The 27,201-nt window shown below is 28.7% G+C and overlaps 1 protein-coding gene across 8 annotated transcripts in view; it reads right to left on the reverse strand.

Annotated features, from left to right (window-relative positions):
- The window catches only part of LOC107448785 (multiple PDZ domain protein), a 646,665-nt gene that overhangs the window by 576,068 nt on the left and 43,396 nt on the right, over window positions 1-27,201 (reverse strand). Inside the window, exon 1 of one of the 8 annotated variants that reach the window (XM_071183407.1) lies at window positions 15,391-16,479. The exons of the other annotated variants lie outside the window; for them this stretch is intronic. The gene's annotated coding sequence lies outside the window, so the exon portion shown is untranslated. Of the gene's footprint in view, window positions 1-15,390; window positions 16,480-27,201 lie in introns of those variants that run through there. 8 annotated transcript variants of the gene reach the window in all.

The following is a 27,201-nucleotide window of genomic DNA, read 5'->3' on the forward strand; positions in this document are numbered from 1 at the left end:
AAATTTCCGGCCTTTCATCTTTTAAATAACAGTTTGACATTTAATTCATTTTACATCAGTTTAAATATTAACGAGAGAAGATAAAGTTTTGATTTTAATTTTGAATTACTTTGTGTAAAAACAAACTAAGTACGAAAATCTTTTAATAAACAAACATTTCCATTAACAAGGACTAACAAACCATTGACAATAAAAATGACTTAGGAACTTCGGTTTAAATTCAAGCTACAGCATTTTTTTTTTCAAAAATAATTCGAAATGCGGAAATAATTTCGAAATATATTATTTTTGAAAATCATGCAATGCTCAGTTTTTAATCTCCTTGAAAAATTCAAATTTAGAAGCATTCCTACTAAATTTTTATTATTTTAAATCACGCCATTTGTTTTCTTTTTTAAAAACATTTTTTTGTAAAATAATGTAAATACTGAAATATGCGTGAATTTTTCTTTTACAAGGAAATACAAGAGCTTACAAATATTTTATATCTAATATTTGGAATACACACTAAACATAAAATTACTATTTAAAAAAAAGGTTCAAAAATTTATAACTTCATAAAACTTTACGGATAATTATCATTAAAAATTTTTGGACAATTTACTGCACCTCCCACTATTTATAAATAAGCCTGCTCAAAAAGTACTTTTTCGTTGAGAATGATTCATAATAAAGTCAATCAAGAAAAGAGCTTAGTGGAAGAAGGTCTAAAGAGACGTTTTTGAAAAAAAAATTATATCTTGAGGAAAGAACGTTCAAACTAATTTAACTATAAAATATTGCTTATTTTGCTTAGTTAATATAAATCGGAGAAATCATTGAAACAACTAAGTGACAATCTTTGAAAGCTTTCAAAATGGAAGGTTTCAATCGCATCGGGAAACAAAATATCGATATCAAATTTAAACACCATGGATGCGAACACAATGACCACTTGAGTTTGATCTTTATTTCCTGTGATAGTAGAGTATTCATTTTTAAGCTTATTTAATCGGATTCTCTAAAAATGTTGCGTAGATCCTTCCATTCACATATCTCTAAGTTCAAGTAGCCCTTCACTGAAAAATGTTGTGCACATCTACAGTTAGACAGTAAAGCATTGATTTTTAAAGAAATTAAAATTACATAAATCATTTGCATGTCAAGCTCTAACAGAAATATTTGCACGGGAATTTGTTCATTTTGCCCACAAACTACATTACATTGCGGTTGCAAAAGATTGCTATTTTAATTTTTTTTTCTTTTTATTAAACATTTTTCTCGGGTAACAGTGCTATTTGTTGAACTAATACACAAAAACTTACTGAAAACTTTCTTGATTTTTAAAGTAGAACAGTTTTATTTCCTTCCGTATTTCTTTAAATTATTCTCCAACGGGGTACCATACAACGGTTTTGTAAAATGAAAATTTCAATCAAACACTTAACAAACTATATCTGATAAAACAATAATTCTCTAGTTACGGTTAAAGAATTTTTTTTTTTTTTTTTTTTTTTTTAATTACAACTGACTTTAAAATTTCAAAGTAATTACGACAAAATTAAACACTTTAATAACTGAACAAAACACCAATTTCTAGATTTGAAAAAAAACTTAAGAATTGGAAATTCAAACTAAAGTTTCATTTACCAGTATTCCCCATTTTTAATTAAAACCTAAGAATTCTAAAGTTGGGAGCTTATAGCTTCTAGAAAGGAAAATTAATTGGAAAAGAGCGAGCTTGATGAAATAGCTTGCCCCTTTCGGCTCATGTGTAGCAGAATTTGGAGAGAAACAGCGACACGATAGGCTATGTTACATCTAATTAACCAATTCGCATAATAAACCAAAAGACCTGAATAAACAGGGAGGAACTTTTAATATTCATAAAGCGAGGATCTGAAAATGTATCACGTAGCCAATGATGCAGGTAATTAAACAAAAATTCTCTTCGGTAAATGAACAGTTACTTGAATGAGAATTGTTATTCAAAATAGAAGTGTATTCTTCTCAAGTCATCAGCCTCCTGCAGAGAGAACGTTTAACGTAATTCCAAGTTAGGAATGTATTTTTCTAATTCAAATTATGCCTTGACTAAATATAGATTGTTTCGTAATATTTACTTACTCGTTTTATATATATATATATATTATATAAACTGTTGTTTGTTATTTTTNCAAAATATATTAATACAATAGTGTGAGGAGCACTATTTTTGAGTGCTCCTCACACTATTGTATTGATATATTGTGCTTTGGCTATATTGATACAATATCAGAAAGCACTCTTTTTTGTGGATATAATCGTGTGGGCTGATAAAAAGATTATATCTTTTATTTTCCGGATTTTTTAAAAAAAATTTATCTTTTTTTCTTCGGATTTTTTTATTTTTATCCCCCAGTTTGTTATTTTTTTATTATTATTTTCTCTTGCCCCCTTTTTTCATATGTCTGTAATTTTCCTTTGTTTTATCGTCATTTTGAATTTTACATATATGTATCCAAAATCTTTATTAAAATTGGAGCCGGAAACAAATGCAAATTAAGGGTCGCCCCAAATAAATTATTTATACAAGAATGGGGGGAAACGCTATCGAATCATAACGAATCATTATCGAGGTAAACAAAATGGAAAACTCCAAATTTGTTAGTTGACTGAATAAACTTTTGGAGGTGTAATTTCAACTCCTCCCATTTTCTCGGGCTATCAAACCACATTTTGATGTTTTTAATACCGCTTTTCTCATAAGTTATTCATTAGATTTTAATAGCATTTTTCTTTCACGCTTAAAAATTTATTTGCGACCCCTGGTGTGTCGCAATTTATTTTACTTCTTTTTTGCCAGCGCCACTTTATTTTAAGGACTCTAAAGCTACATACTAAGGGCAGTGATTACGCAACACCTCGTAATATTTATACCCGATTCTAAATTCGTCGGATAAACTTAAACCGGTAGCATTTATAAAGTCCAAAAGTAAGTTTTAAACTAAGTTAAATAATATTTTACTCACATACGTCAATAATCAAATATCCTCGAATGAGTTTGAACGCAATTTGTTATAGATAAGCGCAAAGAATTTTGATTTAAAGCTAATTTAATGGACTTTAAAGTAAATACGCATGTATATACAGAGAACGAAATACGCTTGGAATGTTAATAACTGAATTCAGTTGATAAACCGATTCAGATTATTCAGTAATTGCCTGAAGCCTGAAAATTAAGAATTTAAAGGAGAGGAATTTCAATTCGCTTGACTTACTAGCCAAATAATGAAAGCAAATATGAAAAATAAAATTGATTACTCTAAAATTTCAATTCCGTAACAATTTCAGAAGTGACAAATCGATCGAATGGTAAAACCCCTTTTCCGAGATGTTTGATGGAATATTTTGTAAAATTGGAAAAACTGATTCTTACTTTAATCTAATATCGGCTGTTACGCAATCTGATCCAAGGTGAAACGGTAGAATTAAGTGCACGCTTAAAAATTTCAAGGCGAATTGAACGAAATATCATTCAAATTAGTTATAACCTTCATACGGTATGAACTTGAACCATATTACAGAGCAAATTAAACCTTCTTAGACTTGATTAAAACGATGATAAAGTTCAACTTGAACAGAAATTTAAGATTGTACTAAATATGGACGGTATAATGGTACAATGTTCCGTCAATATTAAACCGTTAAACCGTTTTTTTCTATAAGTATGTCTCATAAAGTGATTTTCTTCAATTTATTGTACTTATAAATATTACGACTGTTTATAAAAATTATTGTGTGCATTGATCTAAAACTATTGAAGAGAATTTTAAAAAAAGCTTTTGTACGCAATAGTATAATTTTCAAAATTAGAAAAAAATTATTTTGGAAAAATATTATTTACTGTTTAATTGTTGAAAAGCTTATCTAATGCTCGTTCCATCAAACTGTTAAGCATACAATTTTTTTTTTCATCCATTTAATTAAATAACTAAATTTTAAATTTCCAAACTTAATAATTATTCGATAGCAATTGTTAAGCAAAGAAAAAAAATAAAGTTGCAAATTTCATTTTACCGGAAACAAATTGATTTCGCTCAAGCTCTGAATTTTGCCATTTTCTCGAACTATTTTTATATAAATGAGTATGAAAACTCTCCGCAATTTTTTTATTCGACTTAATAGCTCCAAAATAATGGCAAAACAGGCACACACAAAAACGGAATTAGCAATTTTTTTTTTCTTTTTAGGGGTACAATGGGTACAATTTTACGGAAACAATTTGTCCTGTTTTGTTCAAAAATTAAATTTTGTCATTTCGTCGAACATTTTTACAAAAATGAGTATTAAAACGATGTGAAATTTTTTTTTTAATTCGATAGTTCCAAAGTAAAGCGAAATAACAAAAAACAGGGTTGGCAAAATAGGCAAAAAGCTGAGTTTGCTAAAATCAAGATTTAAAAAATTAAATAAAATGAATAGAATTTGATTAAAATCATTGCCGTCTCGGTTTTTTCAAATTTTATTGGTTATTCAGCATTTGACCCAGATAATTAATTCAGCATTTGAGCAAGTTTTCAAGTATTAAAAATTTAGACCACGAACGCTTTTCATTTTCAACATACTAACGCTTGGTGCCATTATTAAAATAAGCATAGAGGGCCAAAGATAGGATAAACTTGATCCAACAGTCATGAGTAACTGTTGCTAACTCACAACAGTTGTGAAAACAGCATATTATTTGCAAAAAAAACCATAATTTTATTCGACGACGGAGCCTACATAAAACGGCCTTAACGGAAAAAGATAACAAAATTTGTCGCGAATATAAATCAATTAATTGAGAACACTTAGACTCTTCACATCAACGGACTTCGCCAATTGGCCAGTTTAGTACACTTGAACATCTTAAAAAATTGCTAACGTTAAATTTTATCACTCGTCAATTTGTATTAAAATATAAATATCTTTTAACCGTTTATAGAGCCACTTTTGTACTAAAGTTATATTAAAATATTTTGGAGAATGAGATTGATTTATAAAAAGAATTTAAGTTTAGCTTATTATCTAAAATCAATTTGATGTTATTATATATATTTATGTAGACAAAGCCCTTCAATATCTTTTAAAAAAAGCTGAAATTGTTCACACAAATCATGGGTGGAAAAATTCAATATCTTGATATCGACATTTAAAAATAAATGAAGCTGACGAGACCTACACTTCCCACGGCCTTATAACTATATAGCGTCAACGACCTTATAACTGCCTTAATTTGCTTGATGTAAGTAAAAGTAATATTAAAACAACCACGTTCTCCATTCGTAAATGAGACGAATGATTAGCTCCACTTATTTAAGCAAATATCTCTTACTTGTGATCACAACATATTAATAAAATAAACACCTAAATTTTGATCTAGAGTTATGTGGCTGAGATATTTTAGTACACAGATGATAGGTAACATTTAAAAAAAATATCAGATCTGTCAGCTTAAATGTTCCGACACTTTTTCTACAAAAGTACTTTTTTACAAAACTACAAATCACTGCGTTTTTGCAATAGTTGTATATGAGCTACGTCTAGTTATTGAAAAAAAATCGAATAAGTGAAGAAAAAACCAAAAAGGCCATAAAAAAAAGCATTCGAACCGAAAATATTGTTTTCTTCTATCATTACCAAGGGAACAGATAATTCGTTTATAGATGAAATTCTGATATATCGATTGAATATACTTAACTCATAATAACCTATTTTTATAATAACTTATGGGGGAACAACAAAGTCTGTAAAAAAAGGATTCTTTCCTGAATTTAGACACGATTGAGATTAACTTAACACATTTTTTTTTCTTTTAGTACATATTTTTATCTTCATTTTATCATGCTACAAATACAAAAATTTTAAAAATTAGCACTTATATATTACAATATTGTTATTTGAGCAATTATTATTTTAAATTGCGTTAAGCGTTTAGATCAATCCATATAAATATATAAAATATTACATCTAACTATAATGCATCAATACCAAGTGCTTCCATCTTTTTCAGTTGTCTCAAGTGCTAGTTTTACAATTTTTCTTGACGATCTACTCTCATAATACTCCACCTCATATGTTTTTAAAGTAGCGACCAAAATTCTGCAGTCATCTTCATTTTGAGTATATTTTTTGGCTTCTGGGCCCACATATACACCGAAGAGCCATTACATTATGACCACCCTCCATCGATAACAATGGGCTCGCCCAGGTTTTCATGGTTTCTCGCCCAGGAACAATGTTTTCATGGGGCACATTAGGACCCATAATCCTCATAGAACCATCCCTGACGTCTGTAAGCTACTTGAACATAGTTCACCCATCCATGGCAACAGTTTTTCCTGCAGGGGATGGTGTTTACCAACAGAATAATGCACCATGTCATAAGAGTCGAATCGTCGAGGAACATTCCAGTGACTTTCAAGTCATGTCTTGGCCCCCAAATTCACCTGACCTTAATCCAATAGAGTATTTGTGGTCCTACTTGGAAAACCAAATTCGTGCTGCCACGCTACCTCCTCGCAATGTGAGGAGATTGCAGAACCAGTTCGTGAGAGCTTGGTACCAGATACCTTAGACTACCTATCAGCACCTTGTGGAATCAATGCCACGGCGGGTGCTAGCAGTTTTGAGGGCTAAAGGTGGTCCTACATGTTATTAGCAGGGTGGTCATAATGTAATGGCACTTCGGTGTATATATCTATTTGTTCCATAACTATCAATAACCCTTTGCAACATTCATTAAAAATTATTACAGCTAAATAAGTTGCGATTACAACTAGTTATGTTGAAAGAACCTTTAATTCTTTTTCTTAGATAATTTAACAAATTTTGTAAATAAAATAGTTGAAATAATATTATTTTACAAAAATGTCTTGACAGGAGTGAGCAAATGCATTAATCAACTAAGCGCACAAGTTCACGTGAGCATACATGTCACAGCCGGTACTGCGTCATGCGCCAAACATTAAGCTGTAGCTTTTAAATTTTTTCAAAAATCAATTCAATATTTTGATATAATAGTACTCTTAAAAGAATAAACTATTGAAAATTAAATTACTATTTTTTTTATCCCTCTGAAAGCATCTAAAATCATGACTAGGCAGCGTTATTTAATAATATTCTGCAGATTGTTATTATTAAAGTATATATATTATTACAAACATGGTAACTTCAAATCATATTATTAATAAAGCTAATGAACAAACAAAGATGACTATGAAAAAGAGATTGGTTATAGAACAATTGGTTTTACTTATAATTACATAAACATTTGACTCAAAACATCAACAATAGCCTGAAAAATAAAATAACGAAAACATTTAAAGCGGTTCAGAAACAGAAGTAAAACAATAAGAAAAATTTTTTGATGAAACGAAAAGAACTGTTGCCATCGGCAAGAGAGAAATAAAGTTTTTATTTTTGAAGGAAAAAACATATTCCAAGTGTAACAGCAATTCTATAATAAAAATAAAAAAAATCAGAAGAACGTAAAGAACTGAACGTGAGAAAATGAGAAAACGCACGGAATACAAAACAATTTCAAGGATTTAAATGGAGAGAAAAAATTGCACAATAATAAAAAAGAATATTCACGCAAGGCTGAAATATAATAGGTTTAAAACCATTTAAACAAGCTAAAATAAATCCCTTTTTTCATTTGGATTTAAATATTGCATATTTCATTAACTGACACAGTACTTATTACGATAAAAATAATGTTCGAATTTTTTAAAACTATTTTCTTTCAGTAATTAACAACAATGAGGCTTATAATATGTATTTTAATAAATTTCTTTCAAAATAAAAATATGATGCATTAGAGTACTGTAAGTTAGCTTGCTCGTAGTGGTAATTCTCACAATATAATATAAGGAAAAAAGGAATTTTTCCTTAACACTCACGAAATACAATAATAAGGACACATTAAATTATTAATTGCCTAGGAATTAAAAATGAAATACTATTAAAGAAACCTCTTTTGAAGATTCTGTAAAAAGGCTTTTACTGCTACGTCACTCCACCGGTAGAGAAGATTGTTCTCAAGGGCACAAGGGAAATGAATTCGGTGACTTAAATCATAACTTATTTTAGAGCAAAATATCTCTGAATATAGTAGGACAATAAAATTAATTTTTCCAAAAAAAAAATACGTAATATAAAAAAAGGACACATTAAATTATCCTTTGTGGATTTATCCATTGAGTTTTCTGTAAAAGTGTTTTTACTGCAACACCATTCTATCAATAACATTTTTGTTTACAATGGCAAAGGGAAACCGATTGACTGACATAAATCAAAACATAATTTTGATTTATAATCTCTTGGATTATAATTTTAAAAAAATACAATTAAATCCCATTCAGAGATGTGAACGACATTATAAGGATCAAATTAAATAAATTTACTAATTAAATAAATTTATAAATTAAATAAATTTACATTAAGTGAAAAATCTAATAAATCAAGTTAACAAAACAAAATTTTACTTTATAAATATATTTGAAGCAAAACGTAAAAGGAGGTAGAAGGCTGAAAGAAACTGAAGTCCTAAGGGTGTCTTAGAATTGTGGAGTCCATATTTATCCGAAGGAAGTAAAGCCTCCAAAAGTTTTTCTTTTTAGAGAATTTTTGAACAAAACCAATAACTGAAAAGTTTTTAAAAACTCAATAGAAAAAACAGGAGGAGAAAATCAATATACCACTATCAAAGACGCTTCCATCAACAAATTGGTTTACTCTGTGAGAGAATTTATCTGGCTAAAACAATGAATCAAAGAACAAAACTGGATTAAAGTGAAAAAGGGAAAACAATTTCACCAATGAAGTTTTCTTTTTAATGAACAGTTCTTTTATAACAACCAGAGCCCTCATCGCAAAATCGTTTTAAAAAATGTGTTTTCCTTTTATTGTTTTAAATAAAACTTATTACAATTGTTAAAATTCGTAGATGTATTTGATTTACGAATATTAAAACAAGGGCAGAAAATTTAACTTTGCGAAAAAAATTGTTTTTTCACCTTTGTAGCCAATTGTTACGTTCATTTAATAATGCCCCTCAAGTTGAGTTTAGGTAAGTTAAGTTAGTTGAATTAAGGTACTTTGTAACTGTTATGCATTTTCATTACTAAGGGCCAGATTTTGGTGACACATATTTTGATTTTCGAACTCAGATTTCTTTTAGGGTGACATTTTTGAAATTTTGATTTTTTGTGGGGGTGGCTTCATTTCTTTTTTCTTTTTTTTTTTTAATTTTAGGACATTTATTTCTACATTCAAGGGTATCAAGAGCATTTCAGTTTTCTTTTAGCAAATGACATTTTTATATGAAATTTTTCTAATATTTTTACGCTTTACTTTGAACTCACACTATCTTCTGCAACCAAATATTCCCCATTTGCATTTTTTTTAAACTTTAATCAAAATTGCATATAGATTACATATTCTAATACAATTACATGAAAATTTGAAATAGAAGGGTTTGAGCTTTAAAAAAAAAATTGTTGAATTATGAAAAAACAATTTCTATTTTAAAGCATTTTTTTATTGTTTCTAAAGGCATTTTTAAAGAAATTTTTTCTCCATTCATTATGTACAAAAAGTAACTTAATTTTATTTATGCAAAATAAAATAAATAATAAATAATAATATTTTGGTTTCAATGAGCAATTACAACTAACACAGAAATAATGTTTAAAAATAAAATTTTACTAAAGTCCCTTTTATCACCAGAATAATTCTTACAAAAATTGTATTAAGAGATAGAATCTAACAAAATTTTTAACTTATTCCTTTATCATTTAAACTTATATTTTACATTTTCAGAAAAAAAAAATTTTAAAATTTCAACCAAACACACAAAACGCATAAGCTCAGAAAAAACGCATAAGCTCAGATTAACGCATAAGCTCAGAAAAAAAATCTTAGTTATTTTTTTCTACAACCTACTATTGTCTAATGTCCTTTTTCAAAGATGGCAAATGATTCTTAAGCTCCCGGGAATTACTTTGTGGACTTATATTTGACATTTATTATTTTTAAGTATTCTTTTCTTTTACTTTTTTAATAATGGCAGCACGTAACTTGTCTTCCGTTGATAATGTAAAAAAAAAATTTTACAACTCTAACTCGAAAGTAGTTCATTGGTAAGAAAAGACTTTCTTTAATGCGTAAAAATGTATTTATTTTTATTAAATTTATTATTAGCAAATATTTTAGTTTCTACCATCGTAAGAATACTTATTTTCTCTCGAAATTTCATATAATTTTCAATTGAAAGGGATTATTTTACCATCACGTTTCAAACGTTTACGTTTTTTTTCCAACTTTTTTCCAAAAAAAAAGTCATTTTAACACTTTGTCGAAAGATCGGGAGATATCCCCGTTTCGCAATAGTAGTTGGTTGCAGCTGTTAAAAAAAGCTCGATGACTAACCTATACTCAGGCGAAATTCGTTCGGTCGGCAAAGTGTTAAAACAGTAACCTAATCTCCGTTGCAAGAAACCATGCAACCTCTGTTCAAAAAACAATTATCCCAATGATGAGAACTTGTTTGCATCTAAGTGCACGCCAAATGAATGCCAAGCTACCAGCGCGAACGAATATCAACATCGCCAAACTCCTGAAACGACACTGCACAGCCTTCTTTTTGCTAGCTTTCTTAAATCGCAAGAAATGAGAAAAACAATTTCTTCAACAGCAAAACAAAAGTAAAAATTCTTTATCTCCGCATAAGACGCATGTCAGCATAAAATGTGACATTTTTAGTGGTCCAATCAAATCCAATGCTCTTGCAACGTCATATAGTTTGTTTGTTTTTTCAAGAACGAATGTTCTCACTTATCAAAATATATCGCCAAATTTTCTTGATTTCAATAAAACTACGAAACCATAACCTTTTTTAAAAAAATAATTCTATAATATAGTTAAATCCTATATCGCCATGGTCTTTTCTTAACTTGAAACGTAGTATAGCTGATTTCATTACAATTCAAACATACAAAATATTGCAAAATAACAATTTGAACATTAATAGGTAAACGAGAGTAGTAAGGTTTGGGGGCAATATAGTGATGTCTTTTTTTTTTCTGGTCAAATTTTTTTCCCGAAACTGTTCTTTAGCATTGTTTGCAGATAAATTCCCGTAATTCTACCTATATAGAAAAGCACAATACACATAAACAACTTATTTTTTTCTTGAAAATCACGGTATTTTTTTTTTTTTTTTCCAAATTCGCTCTCAAAAAAATCGGATCTTATAAAAATTTGACGATGTGGGTAGTCATTATATCGGTCCCAGCTTTTCCATTATATCCACTACATTATATTATCACAAAACTTACAGAAATTCAAGTCAGTGTTCAAAGTACAATTGAAGATTTTCATCCCATAAATAAAAACAAGCGAATGAAAAGCCAGGAAAAAAATTAAAGATGGAAATTTCTATCCTATATCTAAAAATATCGTCTCACAGTAAATACGAATAAGTATTCTCAAATAAAAACCGGCAATATATCTGCTTCCAGTGGGTAAACTAAATAAATCTTTATATCTGATCTGATCAAGAGCTTCACCAAGGAGGTACTTCATTAGCTTAGTAGTACTAATAAAAGAAATCGAATCCACTCCAGGATTATAGGAATATCCTATTTCTCGAGAACTCCTTTTTTATGGTGCAATATAGTGTTACATATAAAAAAGAAAAGAGCAATTTTCGGGGCACTATAGATCCCAGTATTAAAATGTCAGTAATTCAAGACGTCATAATTTATGCAATAAAATTTCTGTTATTAATGATAATATCACTTTTATTTATAAAGTAGTCTTTTCAATATTTAAATTAACATGTAGCAACAAAAGAAAATTTATTCTATTATAAAGGCTTTTTCGGCATTCAATTACTTTATTTGACGTAAATAAATTACTAATTAATGGCGTTGAAACTTTTTCAGTTAAAAATTAACCGCTTATTGATTGCTAGTAAAAAATGATTCGAAACGAAATATAAAATATTAAGCTGTTACAAATTACAAGTATTTTAGATAAAAACACACTCAATTCTGAAATTTTACAATTCTGAGGTATTTTAGATGAAAACACGCCTAATTCTGAAAATTTACAATTCTGAAGTATTTTAGATGAAAACACACCTAATTCCGAAAATTTACAATTCTGAAGTATTTTAGATGAAAACACACCTAAGTTTACTCATTAGAAGCATCTTTATTGGTCACACCTCAGTTCTTAATTGTTTCTAATTACACAGATGATAGTTAACTAGCCTAAACGCACACGTATTTCAGTTTTCCCAAAAACTGAAAAAAATAATAATTGAAATTAAAAAAATATTTAATTATTAATTTTATTCATGCAAGTATAATATGAATTTTCTTTCACAACATTTAAATTTTAAAGCTCGCTGCTTTTAAATGCTACATGCTAAAAATAATTTGCTTTAATAAATGTTACATCAAACAGTTAAGCAATATTTAAGCTACAGGTTGAATTTTAACAATTAAACTCAGATTTCTTTGAAAATTATCAACAAAAAAAATAATGTATTTTAAACAAACTACGCATTCGAGTACATTTCGCTTTCACATAGGAAGCTAAGCTTTTACAAGTCATTTATTTTTCTAATGATTAAACTTTTCTCAATTAGCCTCATTAAAATAAAATATAAAAAAATTAAAATTAAAAAAACGATTTTGTAAGCTTTAGTTTTAAGTGTTAAATATCTATATTTCCAACTTATCACTGCAATTAATTTTTAAAACTCTAATGGCCATAATGAAGTTAATTTTATTTTAAGTACAATAAACGAAAAAATATTGCTTTAAATTATCACTTGGGCAAATGATATTAAATATATTTTTGATGAAAAAGTTGTTTTTCATACTTCTTAGGCAATTTCTTAAATAAAATTTATAATTGAATGACTTTCATGGCTTATGAATAAAACTTCGAATAGAATTTCTTCATAAGTTAGCACGAATTATAATTTTGAATGAAGATTACAAAGAATGAAATTACTATGATTTACAAAGATTAAAACTTAATAGAGCGACATTAAAATCCTTTATTCATTACAAAGATGTACTAAATAACTTTTCAAATACCCATTTATTCCAAAATGTTAATAATAATCCCATTTTATTTACAAAATATATATGAGTTACCGCAATGAAAAATCCATTAAGTTAAGAAAATTTATAGGTAGCTTATTGTGGAATAGGTTTTATAAATGATAAACAGGGGCTTGAAGATATAAACAAATATTTAAAACTAAGCATTTTGTTAGAAACTTAAACATTTTTAAGAGTTATAATTTCTTTGTTGAAAATCAAAACAAGAATTCTACGATAACTATTAATCTGTCAAAACAAATTTTAATCATAACAATTCAAATATTAAATTATCTTCTTTTTTTATTTGTAAAAATTTATTATTAAGGGGAAAAAATTGGGCTGACATATGGGATTTTTTTTTCCCTCCTTCTATGAAAAACCCAACTAATTAAGAAGAGTTAAAAACTATCAGATCCGAAACTCCACACTATTTATGTAATAACTGACTATTTTATGTAATAACTGAATAATTTGAATTCCAGAACATTTCTCAAAATTTAATTTTTCCCTAACCAAACAAAAAAAAATTTATTTAAAATAATTATTAAAAATAAATTTTGAACTCAAAACAAGAAAAAATCAAAATTTAAAAGAAAATTAATAATTTAAAATTAAATTTAAAAGTTAATTGAAATTTACAAAAAAAAACATTAAATAAATAGTTTGAGAAATTATAAAAATACATACTTAAAAATCTAAATTTAAATTATTACAAAAAATAAAGATTTTATTGCATTATTCAAAAAAAAAAAAAAAAACTATTGCTAATTTTATGTATACTCAAGTAATTCACTGAAATATTTTTTTATACACCATTTTAAGTGAATGCATGCATACATAATCTAAGTATGAGAAGACAAACAAAACGAGAGGTTAAGTATCACCACATAACGTTAGTAACAACATTATACGTGAAGTATCGAAACAACATACAACTACATCCAAAAGTACGTAAACATTAAAAAAGTTATAGGCAAATTTATAACACTAGGGACAATTCAGCCCCGATCACAATCACACCAAATGCTTTTGACATGAAACAAAACTAAGTGAAAAGGTGAGTTCTTGCAAGGGACAATAGATTAAAAAATTGCAAGCGGTGATTAAAAAACTTTCTTTTTAAGCCTGATATATTTTGCGCATTTAAATATTCGATAGAATGATTGATTTGACTAATTTCAAGATGATTGATTGATTTGAATAATTGATGATTAAATGATTGATGATTTGAATGATTAGAATGATTGATTTGACTAATTTAATTTTTTTTTAATTATTAAGATAATTTGAATCATTCCACTGTCAATATAAACGAACGAAGTGATTATTACGCAATGCTTCTTTGGGATTAGCGAGCAGTAAGCCAGCAAAACTAATACGCCGATTTTTAATCTTTTGCAGGAGTATTATGAAACAAAAATACCACAAATAAGCTCATGAAGTTAACATCTGAAGGTATGTCTAGGTACTTTAAAAAGTATCGATAGTACCAGCCGGTATCGATACTTTTTTCCGATAGTATCGAAAAATGATTACTTTTTTCAAGTGATAATGTATTAGTAAAAATACATTCCTATGACTCAACTATATTTAATTTACATTTATTACTTTTGTTTATAACAATTAAAGAAGCATGTTATGACCCATAAACTAAGGCCAACTGATCCGCTAAGTCTCAGGTACGCTTACAACGACAGTTAGAAAGTAATTGATCAAATAGCTATTTCAAATTGTTTTTATTCTGCATTTCCTTCATTGCTAAGTAAACTATAGTTGCTGCATTAATTCTTCTTATAATTCAATACTATAATTTTGGTTTATCCAAACCATAATAGGTTAATTTCTAATTCGTCAGGAGATGCTTTGCCAACTGCTACAACTGATTTTACCAACCGCAATTTCTCATACAATTACCGAAATTGGCGAATGGAGCTTACTATACAACACAAATCAATATCGATAATATATTACTATCGATAACAATAAGCCAAAACATAAATCAAAAATTTATAATAATATCGTAAAGTATCGATACTGATACTTTGTCTCGATATTACACGTAGAATACACACTTTTTTTTAATACTTTTTCGATGTGAAATATCAGTACACTTTTGGATAACATGTCTCCAATATGTGCCATTGAAATACCAGGTACATATAAGAAAGCAATATTAAAAGTTTAAAAAATATTTATGCACAACTCAACAAATTAAAACTCATATGTTTAAATATAATTATTGGAATACGAATACAAAACTTACCAATGCAGATTTCTTGCATACTGAAATGTTTAACCCACATCAGTCGAAACAGTAGTCCACATGATTAATCGAGCTTCTGAATCGATCAACAATGACAAGGGGTATTAAAGCACCAGAAATTCAAATAGTCTTGTGATCTTAATTAGAGATTGTAGTCCCACGTGAAATATGTTTGTTTTAAGTCTTTGACCGAAACACACACATTGAATCCAAGTTCTCAATCTTCGTCGCGATTATGTAAAATACTTTGTATCTAAAATTATTATGCGTTACGAGTATCGAAATTTATTAACGAATATTAAAACGAAATTAATTTTATGACAAATCTGCTGATAGGAGAAAGTCTCTTTTAGTTTAATATTTTAGAAAACTATATTATTGAGTCAGTCATTAATGAGAGTAGAATCGAGTTTTAACTTTCATCTCTCCTTTTTAATAATAAAATTACATCAACTGTAATTAATTTTTAGCAATCAGCAAAGGCGAATATTTTTAAAATTAAATAATACAATTTTATTAGTTATTGGTATTATAATTGAGAAACTGAAAAACAAACTACTTTAATTACTGAAACAAATAATTTGTAACCTAAACTATATAATTAATTTTTTAATATAACGTTGTCAGAATTCATTAATAAAAACTTTTCAATTTTATATATTTGCCCAACAATTAAAATTAAAAAGATCTCATTTGAATTCAGAATTCAACAAACATGGATCAGCCAGGAAAATGTGAGAATGAAGTCTTTTCCATTTCACGTACTAAAACAACAGATAGTTCCGATAGGCACGGGACATCCCACCGATTAATTGCATGCAAAATCAGAGGGGCCGGTTAATCATGAAATTGAGCCTGCCGTAAAATTATCAACTACTCAGTAATCATCAAATCCTAATGAAATTATCAATGCAACATAGGTTCATGATTTGAAATTTCCAAAAATTAGCCACGTGGGCGCATTCCAGATAATGGAGCTCAAGCTGACGAACATTTGAGAAGAATAATCCTCTGAGCTGAAAGGAATACTGACTAGAAACCGATACGAGGCACCAACTCCCCCAAACAGAGTAGAGAGAGTTGGTGGTCGGAGGTGGCAGGCACGGGGGTCGACGAGTGCAGCGCCCCAAAACGATAACTGGCGACCGTAGACAAACGTAACTCACGCCCCTTTTCGAAATTGGTAAAATAACTGAGGGAAAAGACCATTATCTTCCTTCAACTAAATGTCCAGAAATCAATATAACAGAAAAAGAAGTGTTCGAATTGACTGGAACAATTTTCTAAATTGGTAGTAGTTTAGAAAATAATAACTATGTAAAAATATATTCAAAATAAGGAATTTTTAAAAAAGTTATTTTATTTAGCATTACGGAAGAAACGATCGAGGACAATCAGATAAATGCAAATAAGGAGGGAAAATATACTTTTTTTCCTCTTCATTAACTACAATAGACAGTCAATTGTCGAAAGTATTGAACGTAATTCATTTAGCTTTAAGGTATTATATTCTGATGTAAGTGCACTATATCTTTGTTAGCACCAGTTTTAAAGCTATTGGACTAAGTATACAGAATGTATGAAAATTCTAGTTTTTGATAGAAAGCACAGGTATTCAATTAAAATTTGTGTTTTTATTTATTGATTGATTCCTAAAGTACATATAAGAATATGCATAAAATAGCATATCGGGTAGCATATCGGGTAAAATAGCATATATTTATGTTAATTCATACAATTAATTCATGCTTAATATCATTCAAAATGCAGGTGGTTGGTATAAACTTTAGAATTTTAAAAAAGGGGGGGAGGGGGAAGGTTTTGGTTTTAAATCCATGATCTCGGCAATTCTGATCAACAAAACCGGAATACACAAAACCTAGGAACTACTCTGCTCAACAAGAAAAATAATTTCTTTTGCTCTTGGTATTTCTTTTGCTCTATTTTAATAACCCTGAATCGTCAGTTGCCCCACTGTTTTTACTTTTCCGGTAATAGCAACATTTTAGTTTACGAATGAAGCAAAAATCAATTTTAAAGTGAATTTCCAATCACCCTTTAGAACATCAAGCTATTAATACACAAAAAAAAAAATTTTCGAATTCAGTAAAAATATTGCAAGAATCACTTCTCATCAATAGTTCGAGCAGGCAACAAATTAATAAGTACAGAAATATTGCAAACAAAAAGTAACGATTGATAAGTTAATAAATCCAAAATTTTAAATTGTTGTACCTTTGATTTCAAATGAATATTCGATTATAGATTTTGAATACATGATTTCTAAAGAATTTATCAGCTGAAACTTTTGATGAATTTGGATGAATATAGAGATTTAATGGTACAAAAGTTGAATGCAATTATACCGCGCCAATTTCATAAAAAAAAACTATAAAAACAGTGTTATAATATTTGCGTTATTACATAGAAAACCTTTAATTATTTACGTTTAAGATATTTTAATAACTTTTTTAGTGTATTATGCATTTGTTAATACTGCTAATTCTAGAAATATTTGTCGAAGGCTAATTAATAAATCAAGTTTTTTGAAAATGCTGTAACTTTGCAAAGCACCAGGGTAATTGTATACAGTATATTCTAATCTACCAGATATGCAATAGGCTTCTCACTAGCGCCGTATGTACACAGTAGGGTTGATACGAAAAACTGAATTTGCTAAGACTCATAACCAGGAATAAGATATTGTTGATAAATGCCCTTTTGTATTTTTTGCATTTTCGGTTGTTGTTTTCCTTTAATCAGTTTTTTTTTTTTTTTTGCTTATTGTTTTATTTATCAGAATTTTGCTCCCTTTATTTAATCAGTTTTTATAACATTTGTATGATTTCGTTTTAAGAGCATTTTGTTTGAGAACTCATTTTTTTTTTTTTTTTTTATGTAAAATACTTTTAGACAATTTTTTTTTTCTTTTGAAAAAAAAGCTAATATAAGACATGTTTTTGCCATTATACTCAATTTTAAATTTTAATGTCATATTTTAACGTTTCTTAGAAACTTTTTTTCTTTTGAATTTTTAAGGGTTTTTTTAAAAATAAAAAAAAAATTAAGTCATCAACAACCTAGCTCTGCTTATAACGATAATCTTTTAATTAGGTTGTTTACAATGAGCCCTCACTGCTCGAATTATTGCAAACAATCTGGAAAAAATCAGCCTAACTACGCAATGAATAATATATTTTCTAATTAACCTAAATATATATGTGGGCTCATTTCAATACACCTGAAAGCTATCAGTCTGATTTGAAAATACTAAAAACTTTTCTAATTAGCTTGGCGCATTGCAAAATTAATGAGTCTGTTTGAAAAAACCTGGATACAAACCTGGACACAAAAAATAAAACATAAAATTGAAAATATTCATTAAATGACATTTTTGACATAAGAATCGCAGAATTCTTATACTATGATTGAGTAATTTTAAAAAATTGCTGTATACCTTTCAGATAAATAACATAGCGATGTAAAACAACTGTTCCAAAAATAAACCACATTTTTTACTCCGAAAGAAACGTATTTCGTTACGACGTCAGCTTGTAAACTGAGTTTTTCACTTTTTTTCAATACAAACTTAGAATAGATTTTAAAAACTAAACTTAGAAAAGAACTTGAAACCTAAACTGTGCACAGAGCCTGCATAATTATGTTTTAAAAAATGCTAAGTTAAAGATAGAGGGGTAAATTTTAAAAAAAAAAAAAGTATTAATATAACAAAGTATTTGATTTCACATATTTAGTCTTGAATTTTTTATTAATGCTCCTAGTAAGTTTAACTCAGATGAATATCATTATTTCAGATAAAAAAACGTTAACCAATATTATATATGCATAAATTTTCGTAAAATTTTGAAAAGCTTTTTTATTGAACGCGGTTAGAACTAAAAAATAAACATCCATAATAAACCTTGAAAAATAAAAAACCCTTTGGACAAAACTATAAATAAATAATGTGTATAAATATTTCTTTTCAGGCGCAAAAAACGTTCTAGATAAAAATAAATAAAAAAAATAAAGGAAATTTGCATTATTAATATTTTTATTGACAAATTCTGAAGTTAATTTATAGTCAGATAGTTTTGTTGACATGTAGAGAATAAAGAAACATGATTCAAATATACTATCTCGAATTTCAAATTTTTAATTGAATTTTAAAGTATTTACTTTAAATGATATATCTTAAATGTAAATAATCAAATAAAAAAAAACACTAAATTTAACTGTGTTGACACAGTACAGTAATATTTAAAAAAGCAAATAAACTAGACTTTCTAATTCCAGGATTTTTCTGAATCAATCCTTAGTTAAGAGGGCTCAGAAGTAATATTTCCCAGCGACAAATATTTAAAGTTAATTTTTTTTATTCATTGTAAAAATTTATAAAAAATAAAAATAATTATTTTAAAAAAAATACATACTAAATTAGGAAAAGCAAGTTATAAAAAACCGTTCTTCGTTTCGTTAGTCTCTACAGCGGCTAGTTACACGACAAAGCACATATTCAACTAATTTCAGGATTTTTAGAGGGGGAGATTTTTTTTGGGGGGGGGGACTTCAGAATTTCAATTTTTTTTTTATGTATTCATTATGTGTTACTTAAAGAGTTCATCGAATAAAAGTTTTTTTAAAAAATAGTGCGTGGAGTCCCTCCACGCGGAAGAAGTTAAACTTCGTAACCTGCGACGTTAATTGTAGAAGAATCAGCAGTTGTAGAAGGATCACTAGTTCTATTCAACGACTTTTTTTCCTGCTCCGCTCGCTTCCGCGCTCTGTAATAACGGTAATATTGTGCATTTTTCCCTCGTGGACCTCTTGAACCAGTGGAAGTGCTTGTGGTTGCCTCATCGTCTCGCCATGGAAAATGTATTTGTATTAATAATGTATGTGAATGCGTCATAATGTAATTTCAGTTAATTGTATTACTTACAAAAGAGAAAACCTAACAATCAATTGATATTCACAAGAGACGTACCTTGACATAACCTTAAATCCAACGCATTGTCCGTGGGATTGTTTTCACTCATTTTTTATAATTGTTATCCACTAAATTTGAAAATAAAAAATACTACCCTATTAAATTATATGTGTATCAAAACAAACTAAAAAAATATTTATAGAAAAACAATACTTTTATTATTTTTATGCTAGTGAGAACCAAAACAATATGGAAATGAATGAGAGAAAACTGGATCCTAATACGTGATTTCCTGGCCATTAAAAATGTAGCGTTAAACGTTTAACGCAACCCTGTTGGAAGTAGCATAAGAAGTATAACTTCAAAAATTCATTAATTTTACTTTCTTTAGTGTCTCAACGTTGCTATTTCATACCTGCCAACTTTTACGCATTTGGCGTAAAATTTTATTTCTATATTTAAAGTGGAAGTAAAATGTATGTTTTCTGTATATTCCTTGCATTTATAAACTTAATTTGTAATCTTTTTGACCACCACTATTTTTTTAAAAATTAAGCATACATATTAATATGTAACACGATCGCGAATATCCGCATTAGCTTTTTCAAAATAAAACGCATGTTTCTGCCTGAAATTGTAATTTAAATTAAACTTTACTACCACTGGGATAAATCATCCTCGAAAGGATTGAAAGTTGGCAGGTATGCTATTTCTTCCCTCCTACTTATCTGATATAAATCTAGAGAAACACAAACTGTTGAGAAATATTAAACATCTTAGTAACCCCGCTCATCATATTACTCATTCGTATCCTTCTTATTACTCTGGAAAATAACATAAAATCAGTTGAAAATTTCTCTTCTTCAAAATTCCACGAAACCCGTAAAAGATGAGTAAATGATTACTTCTACGTATTTATTGCAATTTCAAGCGCAAGTATTCCTCGCATGCATAAACTGAAGAATGTATGTGTGAGAAGTCCAGTTTCTCCAATACTTAATACGTAGTTTCCATTAGCGACTTAGTTCTCCTAAGATACTCAAGGTTTCGTAACTCTACATCAAGAACATTAAAGCTTTCTTAAACCTGCGAGTGAGAGCAATATATAGTTCAAGCAAAAGAACTCAAAAATGGACTTTACAAGGAAAAGTAGGACGTCCTTTTTTTTTTTTTTTTTTTGCATGCTTGTTTTTTCGACCGGGTGCTGAATGCGAATCCACATTTTTTTCCGGAAAATATTTTTCCGGGAAAAACCAGGAACAATCCCAGCAATTTTTTGCATTTAAATTTTTTATGGTTTAAAATAGAAAATGTTTAATGGCGTAATTCAAAACTAAACAAAAATGTCTTAGTTCTTAATTTAGAAATAAAATTGGTTAGAAATTTCCTCTAGTTTTAAAATATGCTAACAGAAGTTTTATATCTTAAACCATAAAAAAAATTTAAAAAATATATGCAAAAAAAAAAGGATTTTTCCAGGTTTTTACTGGAAAAAACATTTTTCTCGAAAGAATTTTGGTCGTAAAATGCGGATTTGTGTTCAGCACCTCAAAAAAAAAAAATAATAAGGGTTAAAAAAATAAAAAATTCCGCTAGTTTATCATGATCAAATCGTCTATTGCCTGGATTAATATGAATTCGCGTCTGAATACAGGTTAGGTAAAAAAAAAAATTTAATTTTCAAGTGCGAATTAAACATTATTTACTACTTCATTTAATTAGAAAGAAAGACGGGGACGTTGATCAAATTATAAAAAAAGTATTAGTCTCAGTGTTTTCACTACAGCGCGAGAACGCGAGAATCTCGCATATTTTTTTCTTTTCTCGCATTAAAAAATTATTACCGCCAGAAATTCGCGCATTCTATAAATCAATTTCAAAATTCGCGAATTTCTCGTATTTTCGAACAAAGCTTACAACTACGCCATTTAGAATAAAATCCGTTTCACTTTTCTGCCTGTATCTTTCATTATTTTCAACATCTGCCCCATTATCTAGCTTCCCTATTTACCAGTATTGTTAAAAACCTTTTCGAACAACAGAACACAACCACAGAACCCCTTTCAGAACACATTTCTCTGCAACCACGTGTTTACCGTAGGTTCGGTTTCTTCATGTAAGACGTTCAAATTTTTTATGTGCTAATGTAAGATGGACAAATACCTTGTGAAGGCAAAATCTTCTATGATGATGCTGATGCACCAAAAATATTCAATGCTTTAAAAAATAGAAGACGTTAGAAATGTATTATAATTAAAGAAATTTTTTTTTCAAGAGTTTGTGTTTTTTTAGTTTTTAGAAATCTCACTTAAGTTTTTGAAATCTCACCCTGTTTTTTAAAAAGGGTGAGAAATTCTCACCCATTTTTTTTCTATGATGAAAACACTGTAAGGACATTTTCCCTGCTGTACATATTACATCTCGATGAAGCTAATCGGTATCTTTTTGAACAGGTTTACATAGAACTTGTGTAGTCTAAGCTAGAACTGCTCACTGTTTATTTGGGGTATCAAGAATTACCACAGTTGTAGATCAATTTTGCTGTGCTCATTTTCGTTTTGCCTAAAAAACAAACTTATTTAGCCAGAAAAAAAAAATTTATTTTCTGATGAACAAAAAATAGAAGACTAGTTGTTCCAAACACTGTTCCACTGTCAATTTTTCAGTAAAACTATGAAAATGTATTATACTACTAAACCCTCTTTTAGCTGCAGTTTACCAATCAGTTCTTAGAAAGAGTTATACACATTTATCTTAGAAACAATTTTAAAAAAAATAATAACAAATAAATACATAAATGAAAAAAAATAAAAGATTGGAATAATTTGAGAGTTAAAAATAATTAAATCCACTCTTCAACAGTGAAAAAAGCAAATTTTATATTATTGTATTATGTTGCATTATTGTGTTATGTTACGTAAAAATAACTTCACATGTTAACACTACGAAAAATAACTTCGTATGATTATTCTCGGGCAATATTTTTAACAATTTGGAACAATTGTAACAATGAACACTTACAAAACATACGATCGTAACAAGGTCACGAGATAGTGTTAAAACTGAAACTATTGGAGGAGAATTTGCGAACACATTCAATCGACCGACATTACTTTTAACCGACATTTTACCGTGTTAAATCCCAAGAAGAGTTTAGGAGGAAAACTTAAATTGGTAAGATAAAAGCCCTCTCAGTCGAACTAGAATTGGCGGAAATCTGGAGGCAGTTCGAAGTTGCACACAAAGAGAAAAATGAGACATCAAACGAAGTTTTCAGGGCACAGCTATCATACATTTAATTAAATAAGAATTATTTGGAACGAACATCCGAGATAAAACTACCAAATTCAATTTATTTTCAGAGAGACGCTTCAGGGTTCACTTTCACGTCGAAGTTTTGAGAAAGCAGCTGTTCCTTCTTAAAACATTTTATCTGTGCCACACAAACGCATTAATTAAAATAGTATGTCCTACAGGAGGAGGGACAAGTTAGTGAACGTTAAATGTTATGATAACAATCAATGAGGCATCGACAAAGGACGGGAAACTTATTGTGCGCAGGACGAGACGGGAGGAAAAAGTTCATTAGAATGAACTAACTAGGTAAATTGATTAAGAGTTTAAACAGTTTCCACGGAATTTATTCAAAATATTTAAGAGAATAAAGAGTGGGTAGCTTTCTACTTTTAATGAAGTAGGTGAAATCAATAACAAAAACAACAGAAGACGTTTATGAAGTAGAAAACTAAAGATTAAACAAAAGGTATTTTAAATTACAGTGAGTTACAAAATCAAAAATTACTTCTTGCTCGATAAAGGATTAATTGAATTGCACTATCGCCATGTGACATTTGGTGTTGGTGAAGAACTAAGCAAAACTGATCTGGCCTATACTAGTCAAACTTCGATATCACAACCTCGAAGAAGAAACACTAAAAATTTAGTGACATCGAAAATTCGCGAAGTCGAAAATCAAATATTTTAAACAATTTAGTCAAAATAATAACTGTACTGACATTTTAAAAGTTGTATGATTTGTTGTTGACTGATATTTCAAAAGTGCCTAAATCAACGTCAATACCATTGTACTTCAATTAAATTTACGTTTTACTGAAATTCTTATATTACACCATTTTTCTCTTCTGATAAGTCAGGAAGGATGCTATAGCCTCTTAAAATTTCCGATTTTTCGAAATTACAACATACTGCTACATTTTTATCCACAGTATCTACTTCATAATTATCAATTTTATGTTCTTAAAATTGCCATGTTATGTTCTTATCTATGCGCACATAAATTGCATGTATATTTTTTCAGGAATGGATGATACAGTAAACTTCTTTTATAACATGAAAATCTTCAAGAAATAGCACAAAAAATTATTTAAGAAGTATTTTTCAGAATTTAAGCTCAATGAAAAATTTTAAATTTGACATAAATTAAGAAAATTTTTGCAATCAAAAATATTTCGTGAAATTAATGATCAGCGAGAAATGTATTCAACTAATAGAGATTTCTTCAATTATCTGCATATAATAAATTCATAGGATTTTTTTTTTTTTTTTTTTTTTTTTTTTTTTTTTTTGAATGATGATATCCAAAAATTTGTATTATCGAATTCATTATTCAAAATTTGTACCATTAAGATGTGGCTGTATTTTTAATGGCATCACTCGACCAATAAAAACTATTAAAAAATTTTAAAAAATTTATTATACCGACTTTATTTTACGAACTTCACATTAATTCGGCGACAGTCTTAATTCCTTTTACTAACTCGAACGCATAGACAAAACCCTTATTCGTAAATGTTGTTAAAATATTGAATACTATACAAAAACCAATTCTTAAGACCTAGCGGGTCTTTTGCTTTCTGTTTTAATGTTTTCGGTACCATTTAATTCAATATTAAAATGCAGAGGAATCGTGGCAGATTAATAGCGCCTTAAAGATATTATACTAATTTTAAGATTGATTTCATGCAACAGTTAGTTCATCTCTGTAACCAATGTCTTCTGTGTTAATGCTGCATTGTTTAGATCATTTCCATAACCAATGTCTTCTGTGGTAATGCTGAATTCTTTAGTTCATCCTCATAACCAATCCCTTTTGTGTTAATGCTGAATTGTTTAAGCAAGCTCAAAATTATGACTAAATGAAAAAATATTGCAAGGATTACAGGATTTTTAGAAAAAAAAATTTATATTTTAGCTAACACTTACTTTTTTTGAAGCCCTATTTTAACAAGATAGATAACTTCGATTAAAGATTTAATTCAAGTTTAAGATACTCAAACAATGACTTTTTATTTCTCTTTATACTTCTTATGAGCTTCGGAAAAACAACTTTGAGTAACACTTAATAAAAATGGAAATTTCTTGTTATAAAACCTTTTTTTTCCCAAATGATACAAAAGCCAGTTCTTCAAAACTCGCCATTTTAAGCATTCCGAGCTTTTACTCCAAAATAATTACCAAGATCAATCAGAAAATGAAACCATTCTTTAAAGAATGTTGGAAACGAAGTTAGGCATCCGGAAATTACTTGTTTCCGTTTCATTAAAAGCCTCCTTTCTCATTTGCACACAACACATCTAAACCAAAACTTATCTCCTCTTTTAAGCCGCAATCCCAAAAATAAACTAAAAATTATCTAAAGCGATCAATAAGCCTGACATATTTCAAAGAAATAAGAAAAAGATATAGATTATTTTTTCTTGACATCGTTAAAGCAGTCACAACATAATATGCAAAATATTCTAAATTTGCATATTCTTTCATTAACTTTCAAAAAAGAAAGAAAATGAGGGAAACTATAGAGAGGCCATCATAAAAATGCATTCGCAAATCAAGAGCTCAAAATAAATTGGCCAATCAAGAAAAAATGTAAAGAAGTTCATTAAGTGACATTAAAGCCTTAAAGGAAACAAAAAAAATACCCTCCCCATTAAGTTTACAAATAAATAGCGTTGAATAAATAAAGTTAATAAGAATGTCACCGTTAACTTGAAAAGAAAATTTTTTCGCCTGTCAAAAATAAAACAAAAGTTTATGAATTTTGGAAGTAACTAAAATGTTAAAAAGACGTAAGCAGTTTTCGTTAAAAGAAGAATTAAAATTATTATTAAATGTCTTCGCTTTAATATATACATTTAAACTTTTATTAGTTTTCCTTTTTAAATAAAAAATAGAAAGGGCAAATAGTGCAAAGACTAAAAATTATAAAATATGACGAAAAATCTAAAGATTCGGGATTTTACTAAAATGCCTAAACCGTTCAATATTTTTAAAACAGAATGGAATAATTTGCATATTTTAAGTATAACGAAACAAACACAGAAGAAGGAATAATAAATAAACACTGGACAATGAAGTAGAAACCATAGATCAAAGATGCACATCCTATGACCCGCGGATCAAAAATGGTCCAGAAAGCCTTTTAACTTGGCCCCTTAACTGTCTAAAATATTAATAAAAATTTAAAAGAAAAAAAGTAACAGAAAGATGCTAATCTACACCGAAGAGCCATTACATTATGACCACCCTCCATCTATAACAATGGGCTCATCCAGGTTTTCATGGTTTCTCGCCCAGGAACAATGTTTTCATGGGGCACATTAGGACCCATAATCCTAATAGAACAATCCCTGACGTCTGTAAGCTACTTGAACATAGTTCACCCATCCATGGCAACAGTTTTTCCTGCGGGAGAGTGTGTTTACCAACAGGATAATGCACCATGTCATAAGGGTCGAATCGTCATGGATGTTCGTTCCAGTGACTTTCAAGTCATGTCTTGGCCCCCAAATTCACCTGACCTTAATCCAATAGAGCATTTGTGGTCCTACTTGGAAAACCAAATTCGTGCTGCCACGCTACCC

Source organism: Parasteatoda tepidariorum, chromosome 7 (genome assembly GCF_043381705.1).
Source record: "Parasteatoda tepidariorum isolate YZ-2023 chromosome 7, CAS_Ptep_4.0, whole genome shotgun sequence".
Classification (NCBI taxonomy): Eukaryota; Metazoa; Arthropoda; class Arachnida; order Araneae; family Theridiidae; genus Parasteatoda; species Parasteatoda tepidariorum.